At 38.6% G+C, this 14128-nt stretch overlaps 1 protein-coding gene across 19 annotated transcripts in view; it reads left to right on the forward strand.

Moving 5' to 3' along the window:
• The window catches only part of DST (dystonin), a 480723-nt gene that overhangs the window by 68313 nt on the left and 398282 nt on the right, over nucleotides 1-14128 (forward strand). The window lies entirely within an intron of this gene.

The raw sequence follows: 14128 nt of genomic DNA on the forward strand, positions 1-14128 counted from the left end.
ATTGATTTTAGTTAATCTTTAATATTGACATCACGTTCCATTATGTGACTCTCTATTCAGGAGATGGTTTTTATGAAGTAGATTCTTTGCTTTCATTTTGCTGCTCATACTTCTATTTTTTTGTTGCTTAAATAGAGAGATGAGCTGATGGTTTACACATTTCTAGCTCTGTTTAAAGCTTACTTAAGAAAGTTTGAAACTATTATTAGGGTGCTTTAGAATTATCTGTGACTATTACTTATATATTAACCCTATTATAAATTGGCAGTGGGCAGGGGCATCTGGGTCGCTAAGTTGGTTGAACATCTGACTCTTGGTTTTGGCTCAGGTCATGATATCAGGGTTTTGAGATTAAGTCCCATTTTGGACTCTGCACTCAGTGAGGAGTCTGCTTGAGATTCTCTCCCTCTCCTTCTGCCCTTCCCCCACAATTGTTCTTTCTCTCTCTCTCAATAAGTAAATAAATAAATCTTTAAAAAAATAGGCATGGATAATTGAGAATGGATTATATTTTTAGCTGCTTTGCCAAATGTGAAAAACAAAAAACCACAAAAACCCACCAAAACTCTGTTCACTTTTGTAAAAACTGGTTACCTTGGCATAGATCTTTCAGAAGCAATGGGGTCCTTACAGGACATGTGCTTTCATGCTATTAATTTTTATAACTTGCAGCTGCGGAAAAATTATTTTTAAATAGCCAGCATAAGTGTTGAAAATGAGCTCCCTTTTTCTTAGCTATAAGGGTAACCAAGTCCCTTGAACTGTGATTATAATCAGTTGTGACATATCAGTTTCAGCCTTTTCTTCTCCTTCTGCATTCCAAGAAGGTTAAACATTATTTCGTATGATTCTTTGTCTCAAGAGTTCAGAAGGGCAAAAATTATACATTCAGGCTGCACATTGACTTCACAGTGGAGTGCCATGTGTTCATTCAGCTCTTTGGAGTTTTTTTTTTTTTATTTATTTATTTATTTATTTATGATAGTCACACAGAGAGAGAGAGAGAGGCAGAGACACAGGCAGAGGGAGAAGCAGGCTCCATGCACCGGGAGCCTGACATGGGATTCGATCCCGGGTCTCCAGGATCGCGCCCTGGGCCAAAGGCAGGCGCCAAACCGCTGCGCCACCCAGGGATCCCAGCTCTTTGGAGTTTAAAGAGGTGTCAAAAAGTCATTAGCCAAGATTCTTGGCACCTTGTTCTATCCTTTAGTTGTTGTTGTTGTTGTTGTTGTTGTTGTTGTTGTTTGGTCTCTGTGAAACAAAACTAGACTCCCATTTAACAAAGTGTGAACTATGGTCAGACTTGATGTCTACCACTGATGACAAATTAGAGAAATTTGTGATTTTCACCAATAAAGAAAACAACTTGAATGACATATCTGATTGTTGATCTGCTTTTCAGTTGTGTTATTGTCTATTTTCAGTAGTAAAATACTGAGTATGGTAGGAGAGTTTTAGAATTCTGTGGCTCGTGGCCTGCTCCTAAACTCTTAGGGTGGGGTGGAAAGGTGAGTCAATTGGATATCAGGAATTGTCTGCTATGTATGGCAGTTACTTAGCATTTGCCATATATTCTGTTATTTTCACTGGTTCTTTTTATTTCCCTAGGTATATATAACTTTGAGTAAGAAAGTGTTTTATATTTAAGGCACTGTAGAAGTATTTCATTAGTTGATGTTTTAAAATATCTCTAATTGTGGAGCCAGAGAAGTTGAAAATTAGAATAGCACTGCTTTCTTAGAAATGGACTAAAATTATTTTTCCGAAGTCATTTCTTCATAATAGTTCTGTCTTGTGTTCTGGCTTTAATAATGAGAAGAACTATGTCCCCTGAGGAGAAAGAGACTATGCTTTGTGTTCAGTTAGCTCTGGAGTATTGTGGTATTTCAATAAATTTTTAATAATGAATCTCTGGTATACTTTTTTTTCCTGAATAGCTATTGTTTAGCCATCATAGACTAGGAGAACATTGTAAGGTGAGAAATCAGACTGAGGAAGAGGAAATCATAGGAGGAATGAACTCTCTATGTCACATGCTACCAGAGCACCTGGTTTATTAATGGGCCCAGTTTAGTTTTGCTTGAGCTAAGACTTAACCTTTCCACAAATATAATAAACAGTATGATGGAGTGGCTAAGAGGTTGTATTTTGGAACCACATAGCTTATGCAAGAATAAATTTCTGGCTCTAACACATATTACTTCAGTGCCTCTGGGTCCTGTAAGTTATTCAGCTTTTCTGTGGCTCAGATTCCTCAACTGTAGAATGCGGGTCATAAGTACATTATGTTGTTGTGCAGATTCATCTTTTTAATGTGCTGAAAACAGCACTTGGCATATAGTGAATGCTTTCTCTGTTTACTACTATTACTGATATACAACCTAGGCATGGTTCAGGGTTCTAGATGTATTGAAGATATGGAGGTGAATAACATAAGGTCTCTGACTTTAAGGATATTACAGTCTTGTGGAAGGGGACAAACAGATGGTTACAATGTAGTGTGATAGAGGGGTTCTAAGATAATATTAGAGAGTCATTTATCTCAAAATATGAAGTTCAGAGAAGGCTTCTTGGAGGAAGTGCAGTGCTGAGCTGAGTATTGAAGGATGTTGAAGAAATAGGGAAGAGCCTTCCAAGCAGGGGGAGCAGTATGTCCTAAAGGAACAGTTTGAGAAAACTCTGTTCCTTCTGGGGAAGTAGAGATAGTTCCCAGTGAAGCTGGTAGAGAGTTTAAGGCTCGGAATGGGTAAGGTCACAAAGGGCCCTGTTGGCCATGCTAAAAAATTTGGATCTTTATCTTTTGGTATTGGGAGCCCCCGAGGACAGTGAGTAAGGGAGGATTGGGATGAGAATTCCAGCTGAGAAAGATTAGTCTAGTGCTGGTTTACCAGTTGGATTGGAAAGGTATAGGGCTAGAGTTGAGAAGACTAATGCTTTGGTCCAGGTAGGAAATGATTAGGGCTTGAATTAAGATAGTAATAATGTAGGTGAAAAGAGGAATTAATTTGAGAGCCATAAAAATGAGAATAAATATAACTTGGTAACAAAAATATGTATGGTAAGGAAAATTATATATATATATATTATATATATTCCACAATTTTAGAGATACATATATAGTTGGTTTCTAGCTTTATCAAATGGGTAGATTGTGGCATTTAACTAAAATGGGAATAAAGCAAGATGAAAGGAATAGGGTGTAATGTAGTGGAGCAGGAAGATATGTTGGATTTAGTATGTGTGGTACATGAGAGCTAAAGAGTGGTAGAGAAAACCACCATGATGAAACAAATGGAAGATATAACCAGAGAGGGAAATCAGGAGTGGTGTCACAGAAGCCAAGAGAAGTCTGAATTCCAAGAAAGGAGTGGTAAGGATATAAAATATTGCCAAGAAGTCAAGAAAGGTGAAGACTGAATTTGTGCTCTGAACTTTAAGCAGCAACAAAGAGGACATAAGTGCTTTGGAGGGAGGACATTTTAGATGTATGATGTTGAGCAGAAACCAGATTTCAGTGTATTAAAGAGTACCTGGGACTTTTGATTTCAAGGTAGCAAGTAGGTTACTTTCAGTCTCTGATTCTTTTTGTAAAATCACTCCAAAACAACAAGGAGAACAAGAAACTGAAAGATAAAGTCAATCTGTGATGAAAGTGAGAGGCATTTGTAATCTTGAACAACAGTACATGGAGATGAAAGCAAATGGAGAAAGGTAAATGATTTAGCCAAGAAGAGAAAAAGTGTATGGAGAATCTCACCACTACCCCTTTCCCAGCATCCTAGACATAGAGAGGAATAGGAATCACCTTGTTTTGGTGCAGGCAGAAATTAGATGAGGATTGCAAGTAGGAATTGTTTGAAAGTCTCTATAAAGGGCATTTGACCAGGCACCTTTGTTACTATTTAGACAGGAAAACCATCTGAATCTTCCTCCTCACCCCTACAGGAGAAGAAAATTTAAATTTCTAGGGCACCTGGCTGACTACAGCATGCAACTCTTGATCTTGGGATTGTAAATTAGAGCCCCACGCTGGGTGGAAAGATTACTTAACGATAAAATCTTAAACAAAAAGTATAATTTCTGAAAAAGTTAAATCAGAGAGACTATGGATTTAGGAATAACAGGCATTGAAGAAGGTTGGAGTGCAGTGTGGAAGTAAATCTGATAAGACTTCTACACTTCAGCACCCTCACCCCACTACCATACTCCCAGCTCCAGAATGCCAGCATCCAGGCTTATACCTCTCAGACAGGTCAGTGGAAGACTCTACTCTGAAGAAATTGAACTATCCTGAGGAAGACAGATTTTAGTGGGTATCCTATAAAAAAGTAAACTTCTACCTATTTCTTGATAATGGGTCCCACCAGTTGACACACTTCATCCGTTATGCTTTGGCAAAGCCCAGTAGTTGGACAAACCTAAATCAAATTCCCAAAGGTTCCAGTGAGCTTTTTAGTATCTCCGTCCTGAATGTGAATAGATGGCTAACCATCACAAGATATTGAAGAAAGCCTCCAACATAAAGGAGAGAAAACAAAAACTCCAAACTAACAAAGGGGGTAAAAAGATGAATTCAGAGGACATAGTGACAGTATAGGGAGATGAAGAAAATTCTTAATATCCTCAAAAGGGTAAGAGAAGATATAATATATTTAAATATAATTAAAGAAATTTAAAAAACATGACCCTTCATAAATATAAGCTAAGGCTATTTAAAGATTTTATTCAACTCATTAATTAATGGGGGAGCCTGCCAGGTAACAAGATCAATTCAAAGGAGAGTCTGAAGGAGATATATAATTAGTCAAGAATGTAGAAGCGAATTTGCTAATAGATGCAAAACAGATTAATATCTTGTGGGTGAATAATATGTGATATTGGAGTTGCCATTTTTGCTGGGTGGAAATCAGTTGGATCACTAGACAAAATTCATTTGCATTGTTATGGATAAGAATCATTTGTTTTATTACAGGTTACCTTTACTCTTACAGGGTTATAAACAGCATGGTCTAATGGTTCTCAAAGATGGTTCCTAGTCTAGCAGGATCAGAATCACCTGGAAGCTTGTTCTGATTAACTGAATAAAACATTCTAGAAGTTGGGCAGCCCTGGTGGCTCAGCGGTTTAGTGTTGCCTTCAGCCCAGGGCAGGATCCTGGAGACCTAGGATTGAGTCCCACGTCGGGCTCCCTGCATGGAGCCTGCTTCTCCCTCTGCCTGTGTTTCTGCCTCTCTCTCTCTCTGTCTCTCATGAATAAATAAATAAAATCTTTAAAAAAAATTCTGGAAGCCGAGTCCAGAAGTCTGTGTTTTAGCAAGCCCTCCAACTGCTACTGATAGATGAATTATGAAGTGGCACAGCCACTGATTTAGTTGTCTGTTTTTTTTTAAATTTTAATTTTTTTATTAAGTAGGCTCTATGCCCAGTGTGGGCTCAAACTTATGACCCCAGGAATCGAGAGTCACATGCTCTATGAACTGAGCCAGTTAGGCACCCCTTAGTTTCTGTTTTATATTTAAAAAAAATTTTTTTTTTGTGGATGCAGTCAATAGAAACTCAGAGTTACCCATCTCTATTGAATTAGATAATCCTCAAAGGGAAGAGAAAAATGGTGAAAATTGTCAAAGAAATAAAACAACAAAAGGTCTCAAAACTGAAGAATGTGAGTCTTTAGATTAAAAAGACCTAGTAGGGGCGCCTGGCTGGCTCTGTTGGAAAACCATGTGACTGTTGATCTTAGGGACATGAGTTGGAACCCTGTGTTGTGTATAGTTTATTAAGTAACCAACCCTGTGTTGGTTACTCAGATCTACTGAGTGCCTAACATGATGATTAAATAAAAGACATATGTTAAGACATATTAGTATATGATGCAGGACACTAGGGGTAATAAGATGATCCTATAAGCTGAGAGAGAGGGAGATGGAGGAGTGGAGGAGAGCATGGGTAAGGAGAAAGGAGGGAAGAGTAGAGAGAAGGTGAAAGAGAAGAAGACATCAACATGAGTTAAAATGGTTATATTTATTGTATGTAAACTATTCCTCAGTAGAAGTGATTTTAAAAAAAGACAAAGAATGAGAAAATAAAGGGCACCTGGGTGGCTCAGTTGATTGAGGATCTGACTCTTGATCTCAGCTTAGGTCTTGATCTCAGGATTGTGAGTTCAAGCCCCGCATTGTGCTCTACACTAGGTGTGGAGCCTACTTTTAAAAAAGAAAGAAAAAAAAAAAAAGAATGAGGAAATAGAGTTGAATTGGACTTTGGAAAAATATCAGAAGCTTTAACATAATGAAGAATTGCTCTTGAAATTCTGAGGGAAAATGACTTCCAATCCAGAATGTTTAGCCCAAGCTGTCAATAAAGTATGAGGATAAATGACATTGTCACACTTGCAGGGATTCACAAGATTTCTATCAGGTGAACCTTTTCTTACTTGACTGAAAGAAGATTTTTTTTTTTTTTTTTAAAGATTTTATTTTTTTTTTATTTTTATTTATTTATGATAGTCACACAGAGAGAGAGAGAGAGAGGCAGAGACACAGGCAGAGGGAGAAGCAGGCTCCATGCACCGGGAGCCCGATGTGGGATTCGATCCCGGGTCTCCAGGATCGCGCCCTGGGCCAAAAGCAGGCGCTAAACCACTGCGCCACCCAGGGATCCCAAGATGTTTTATTTCAAATGATGGAATATAACAGGAAAGAAAAAGACATGAGATCCAGGAAACAGGATTAACACAGGAAAAGAAGTGAAGAGAATCTGTAGGATGATACAAAAGAAGATGGTCCCAAACTCCTATCTGTGCAGCAGAGCTAGGTGGCAGCTGGCAGAGATGGGAGGATGGGAAGGCTCATGAAGAGATTTCTACAGGAATAAAAAAGGAACAAATATGGCCATATGGAAAATTTACATTGAAAGGAGTTGTACAGAGCTCTCGGTAGGTGTCAAAGCATAGCCAGAGTGGCAGGTGAACTTGGTTTTCCTGGGATGAGTGTTGAGGATGGCAGCCCAGGTGGAGACCTGGCACAGCCTCTGAAGTCAGTGAAGCTCCAGAGGAGAAATGCTAAAATAAGGCACTGCTGGATCTCCTTCATCAGCACAGCCACTGCTTTCCTGAATGGCAGAGGAATTGGGTTCATCTGGGCCAAGCGAATCCCCAAGTTCCCTCTGGGCACCATCCTCCTAGCACAGATGGAGTGGGTCTGCTCTTATATTCTCATCAGATCTCAGTAGTCCCCCTGAGCCGCCTGGGGTCTGGTTGGGCTGGATCCTTCCCTCCTCAGCTGGCCTATGTACGCCAGCTCCATGGAGCTGGGGTCTTGGGGGTGAATCTTTCAAACAAATCAGAAACATAGATATTAAAATAAAGAAAATACAAAGAAATGAGGCAGTCATTAACTGGAAGTTTGAATAGCAAGGAAATTTAATCCTGATATGCACTTGATTAAACAGGGAATAATATTGACATAGAATTAATCATGAAATCACTGAATGTGGATTTGCTTAAATCCACATTCAGTGGATTTAAGCAAAATTTATGTAAGAAAGGTATAATCTTTGTCTACCACCATAGAAACTCAATAAATAATGTCTAAATTAATGAATCTAGAAATATACTATTTGCATATTATGTACAACCATAAAAGTAAACCAAGGAGTTGAAAGTGGTTGCATCCAGGAGGAGATGCACTATTTTTGTGTATAATCTGTTTATTGATTAGGATGCAAAGAGAAATCCAACTTACTCCTTCTTGCCAATCTCCACATAAATCACTCTCTGCTTCTAAGAGAAAATACAAGACAGGTTTCACAACTTTTCTGCAAAAATGGAAAGTCCTGGGGTTTCTTTCAAGCATTAAAGATTTTAGCACAGTCTAGTAATAGCATAACCCCAGGCAGGTGTTGTGTATTATCACAACTCCATATTTGAAGTTAATATTCCTCTTTTCCCTGAGCCTGAGTCAGAGTCAGGGGAAGCGGCAAAGGTCATTGTTGGTTTCTTTGTCTTCTTTGTTTTCTCCCATGTGGTCCAGTTGTTGCTTTAGGATTGGCCCAATGAGAAGAGGGGATTAAGGGACAAAAGACTAGCTTTCACAGCTCCATGTAGTTAAGATCTGGCTTGGTACCCTCTCCATGTGTTGTACTTTCCTTCACGTGGGAAGAATCTTTCCCTTGCTTGTGTATTCTGCATTGGCCCCCTGAGCTTCTGATGATTCACCCCCTCTATTTGGTCCCTTCTTCTATCTACAAAGTTCTTTTGGATAGAATCCCCTTGGATAGGAGTCTAAATTAGCCCAGCCCCTCTCTCTTGGGACCCACGTGAAGCTCCCCAAAAGCTTGTGCTTTTGCCTATCAGGATGGTTAGCTCAATCCTGGGGAGCTTTTTATTCCAGACACAGTCTTCACCTTTAAATTTTCTTGGTGAGAGTTATATTCTAGTCATGTTCTCTAACACCAGGGAGACATGCTTAACCCCTCAGGAGGTCTCCTTGTACTCTATTTCTTGTTATAAGATACAGGGTAAGAACACTGACTCTTCTTCTAAGAGGCAATGTTCAAAGCATCAGTAGATTTCTCCAAAGCAATCTCTCTTGGTTTCTGGCTTTGTCTGTCTCTCTGAGTGGATGATGGACTCTTGTTACTCTAATTGGTTTTCATAGATGCTCTAGCACAATACTTTTCACACATTTGTGGAGAACATTTTTTAAAAAATTTTTGATGCATTGAAGATCTACATATGGTCATTTAATGCATGACTGATCTCTTCAGCTCATATCACGGGTGACTTGCCATATGAGTTCAGTAGTGCCTGAAATGGTCTGTTCAATAAGGCAAGTCTGCTGACTATTTGCTTTTCCAGAGCAATGTCAAATTATTCAGAAAGTTGCTAAATACTCTTGATTTCCATATTTACCTTGCAGCAGACTAGTAAAACAGTTCTCAGACTGGCATAATTCTATGGGCATATTTTTAGTTGTGCTGTTTCAGCATTTTCCTTTAGGATCTCTTTAGGATTGAGAGATGGTGAGAATTTATGTATCATTCCTGGGGCATCAAGCTAAAATAGACCAAAAAAAGTTCTAGTTTAATATCCTATTATAGTTATATCTTAATTCCACTAAATATATTTATTACATGTCTGCTCTATGACACAGATTCTAAAAAAATAGAGCATGTATTCTGAAAAGGGGAGAAACATAATAAACGAATAGCTAAATATATACTATGTTAGGAAATGATAAGTGGTATGAAAAAAATGCTTGAGGTAAGAGGGAAAGAAAGGTGGGGGTAGAAGGGTGGGCTGCAGTTTTATATTGCATACTCAGAGAATGTGTTTTGATAAAGTAACATTTCATCAGAGATCTATATCAGTGACAGCACCATGCATCTGCATAAAAAAGGCTTTTAGGTCAAATACTTTTTAGCATTATTAGCTTCTTAGCTTATGAGAGCCTGTCTTTGATAAAAAATAGAAGCAAATTTAAAAATGAAGGGGGCAAAATGAATGGGAGATGAGGACATGGAGAGAGATTGTAGATTACCTAAGAAGGGAATGAGGAAATTAGGCAGTAAGCTAGGGAGGATGTAGGATTCAGAAAGGTCTTTTTTTATTTTTAAGAGGTGGGGTGAGGGGCAGAGGGAGAGGGAGAGAGAAAATCCTAAGCAGGCTGCATGCCCAGCACAGAGCTCAACGTGGGATTTGATTTCATGACCCTGTGATTGTGACTTGAGCTGAAATCAAGAGTAGGATGGCCAACTGACTAAGCCACCCAGGTGCACCCAGAAATGTCTTTCTTAAGATGGGAGAATTTTATAAAAAAAAAAAAGATGGGAGAATTTTGAGATGCTTTGGTGAGAAGAAAGGGAGGCTTTCCTTGGGCCTGCACAGAATAAAGCTAGGGGTAAGAGCAGAAATAGGTACATTTTAGAATTGATGGAGTTTGTTAAATAGGAATAGTGCTGCAGGGCCAATTGATGTTAGATGTTTTTACATTTGTTGGGGGAAATAAACTGACTGGTTGAGTGATGTTTTCAAAGCAGGTTTTAGCAATATAGGATCAGGAGTTAAGGTGAATATTTTGGCTGATTCAATATGGAGGGTAGAATTGATAGCTCTCGAGAGGGTGGCTGATATATTGATGACAAGAGAATGCTTGAAATAACACATTGTGAGACCAGTGGAGGGAGAACAGGAAACCACAAGGGCAGGATTGCATCTGATGACAAATAAAGAGGGTTGGAGGTCTGGTTAACTTGAAAAGGGGTGAGAGAATTAGCCAGAAATCTGAGATCATCTTGTTGGGTTAGAATGAGAAGTTTTGGAGTTGGTTCAGTTCCAGGTGGTGTTGGGGCCATGGTCCAGAAGAGGAGAGAAGGTGAAGATTATTTGAGTTCAGAAGGCTAGGAACTTTTGTGTTGAAGTGTTAGATGGCTCATCCAAATGATGTGGAAATCTTCCCAGTTGATGATGACACTCAATGCGGAGAAGAAGCAGGGAGTCAGATGCCAAAGTCCTCAGTTAATGAGGTAGTGGTGTCGCCAAGGGTCAGACAATTCAGAAAGGAGACAAAAGTGGCCTTGAATGATGGCAGAGATGTAACAGAGGCAGGCTTTTGATGGGAGACATGTGGGAGAAGGAGCAGCCTCTGGTAGAGGAATGCAGGGGTTTGGAGAGTGGGCACTTAATAAATGATTAAGGTAAGACAAGCAGTGGAGTTGCTACTTTCTGTGAGAAGGTAGAGCTTATTGACTGTGAAATGGAGGTTCCAAAGGGCACCTAGAAAAAGTTGGCAGGGAGGGTAGTGGTGGAGGAGATATAGACAGCAGGGTGATAGTCTTTGAGAGGAGAGTTGCCCGTGGGGCTTGAATTTGGGGCAGTAGCCGAGGATGGCAGGGGTGGGTGAGTTCGCCTGTGCAGAGATCTCAGCAGCTTTAGGGACAGACTTCAGAGGAATCAGAGGCAGCCTTCTGCCATCCACACCAGAAGTCTGTAGCCTTAGGTGCAGACCAGAAGGCTAGGTGGTGTTTCCCTTAGACTCTAGTCTGTTCGTAGAGTGTGCGCTCCTTAAAGGCTTTTGGAATGACAGACCTAAATATATTATTGATTCTAAAATAAAAAGTTTGGAACTTGAACTTAAACAATGTTTATTATTATTATTTTTTAAAGATTTTATTTATTTATTTGAGAGAGATTGAGAGCAGAGCAAGAGAGAACACGAGCAGGGGGAGGGAGAGGGCCAGAGAGAGAGAGAAGCAGGCTCCCTATGGAGCAGGGAGCCCAATGTGATGCGGGGCTCAATCCTAGGACCCTGGGATCCTGGCCTGAGCTGAAGGCAGAAGCTTAGTTGACTGAGCCACCCAGGCACCCAGGTGCCCCAAACTTAAACGAACTTTAAGTAAATGCCTATAAAATGTATTTAAACTGGGTGGTTGTAATTCAACTTTTATATAATTATACATAAGTGAAATTTAAAATCAATTCAGAAAGTTGTTTTAAAAAATTTATTGACATAATAAAGCTCTTTCAAACATTCAATGAAAAAATGTATCTGATTGTAAGCCTGATGTGATACGGGCAGAACATGTAAAACAGGCCTAGGACCTTTTGAATATCTCAAAACATCTTCTGGCTTGAGTTCCAAATATGAGCTCAGCAAGGAGTTATGCAGAAGATGTTAGTGAAGATAACCAGACCGTTCATACGACCTTCTTCAGGTGGTTGGGAGGGGACTGTTCTGTGGAATCATCTCTCTCAAGGGTGTCAGCTTTGGAATCTGCCTTTTGTGATTTGGAGGCTTAATTTCATTATTTCTTCAAAATCTTTTAAACATCATATGATTTGTAGTGGGGGTTGAGAAGCATTTGAAAGGACAAGTATTCTTGGGATGCCTGGCTGGCTCAGTGGTTGAGCGTCTGTCTGCCTTTGGCCCAGGGCATGATCCTGGAGACCCAGGATCGAGTCCCACATGGGCTCCCTACATGGAGTCTACTTTTCCCTTTGCCTCTCTCTCTCTCTGTCTCTTATGAATAAATAAATAAAATCTTTGAAAAAAAAGAAGAAAGGACAGGTATTCTTCAGACTTATGTACGAGGATACAGTCTGAGAGTTTTAAGACCTCGATTTACACTACAGCAATTACTTCATCTCTTTGAGCTATAGCTTTTTTTTGATGTAGAATGAGAATAATAGCAATATATACCTCATAGGATTCTTGCAGATTCAACAAGATAATATATTTTTTAAGAGACTTTATTTATTTATTCATAGAGACACACACACACACAGAGGCAGAGACATAGGCAGAGAGAGAAGCAGGCACTGTGCAGAAAGCCTGACGTGGGACTTGATCCAGGGTCTCCAGGATCACGCCCTGGGCTGCAGTTGGCGCTAAACCGCTGCGCCACTGGGGCTGCCCCAACAAAATAATATTTTGACAGGGTTTTGGGAACTATAAATGCCCCATATGGGTGGTTATGATGGACAGAGATTTTGGGTGGCATGATGGTGATAAAGAATGATGAAAAGAAAGTAAGATAGTTGATACCTGACACTCTCATTGGCTGCATGCCTGGCCTGGTCATTTGGTCGGTCTGTCTATCTATCTATCTATCTATCTATCTATCTATCTATCTATCTATCTCCTATAACCCACCATTCCAAACAAAAGCTAGGATTGGCTAGGATTTCATCTCTGTCCAATCATATGAACTCTCCAGCCACCTGAATGCTCAATACTCAAGGTAACCATTATTCTGAACATTTATATCATTATCTTGTTTACCTTTTCACAGAGTTTATTGCATCTCTTTGTATTCTTAAAAAGTTCACATTTTAAATTTTTAGTTGTTTTTAACTTAATAAGAAAGACTATCATACCTTATGTAATTATTTGGAACATACTTTCACTTAATATTGCATTGCTAATATTCAAACTGTAGTGTATTCATCCAACTTGTGTGAATGTACCAGTTTGTTCATTTATTCAGGCACTTGTAGATGGGCATTTGTTTCCAGGCTTTATTCATTTCAGTGCTACTCCAAGTTTTCTTGCATATGCCATTTACACTGCATGTGTAAGTTCTTCTTGGCTACATGCTTAGCAGAATTACTACATCATAGGGTATACATGAGAGTTAAACTAGAAAATGCCAAATGGTTTTTCAAAGACTTACACCACTTATGTATGCTTCCATCTGCATGGATAAACAAGCATGTGGAGCCATGTTCTTTTCTGCCCATAGTGATATTAGAGTTTAAACATTTTTGTTAATTGAATTCATGTAATATGTTATCTCATTGTGGGTTTTGATTTGTTTTATTCTGATGACTAATGACACCAACATATATATATGTTCCTCTCTCTCTCTCTCTCTCTCTCTCTATATATATATATATATATATATATATATTTTTTTTTTTTTTTTTTTAAATTTCAAGTGTAAACATTTTTATTTCCATTCGAAAAAAAAGTTGATTGGGGAACACTGTTTGATGGCTCTCCTGGTAGCTTCTGCTTCATTACCAAATTAGCATCACACCTTCATGGCATCACTTTCCTAAGTTGTATAGTTGTTTTATGCATGTGACTCATAGTCTTTTACTGCTTCTAAGGGATTTAAAATATTATGTATCCCATTTTTACAATACTGTGTTTGCCATCATTATTATATAAGATTTTAAAAAATTATTTCAAATAATACCTTCTCATAAAATAAAAATTATTTCACCTACTTAAAACTTGCATTCCATTTAACAACAGAATATGTAACTGCTTAAAAGAGCCAAGTGACATAAGTGAATGCAAAAAAAATTTTGTTTAAAGTTCAAAGTCGATATTTTAAAACATAGCAATAGAGGAAATGTCCTATATCATCACATTAAACAATATTTATATACTACTATATGAATGATACTATACAAAATCTCAAATATATCATCTCCTTGTTTGGAAAATACATTCACAATTATTTTACTATTACTTGAACCTGCATCATAACTTATTTATCTTGTCTTCTCCTACCTATTTTTTATTTTTTTTTACCTTTTTTTGGTGTATTTTTTTATTGGACTTCGATTTGCCCAACATATTTGCCAACAATATAACATATTACATTTGCCACAGTGCTCATC

Source organism: Canis lupus, chromosome 7 (genome assembly GCF_048164855.1).
Source record: "Canis lupus baileyi chromosome 7, mCanLup2.hap1, whole genome shotgun sequence".
Taxonomy (NCBI): Eukaryota; Metazoa; Chordata; class Mammalia; order Carnivora; family Canidae; genus Canis; species Canis lupus.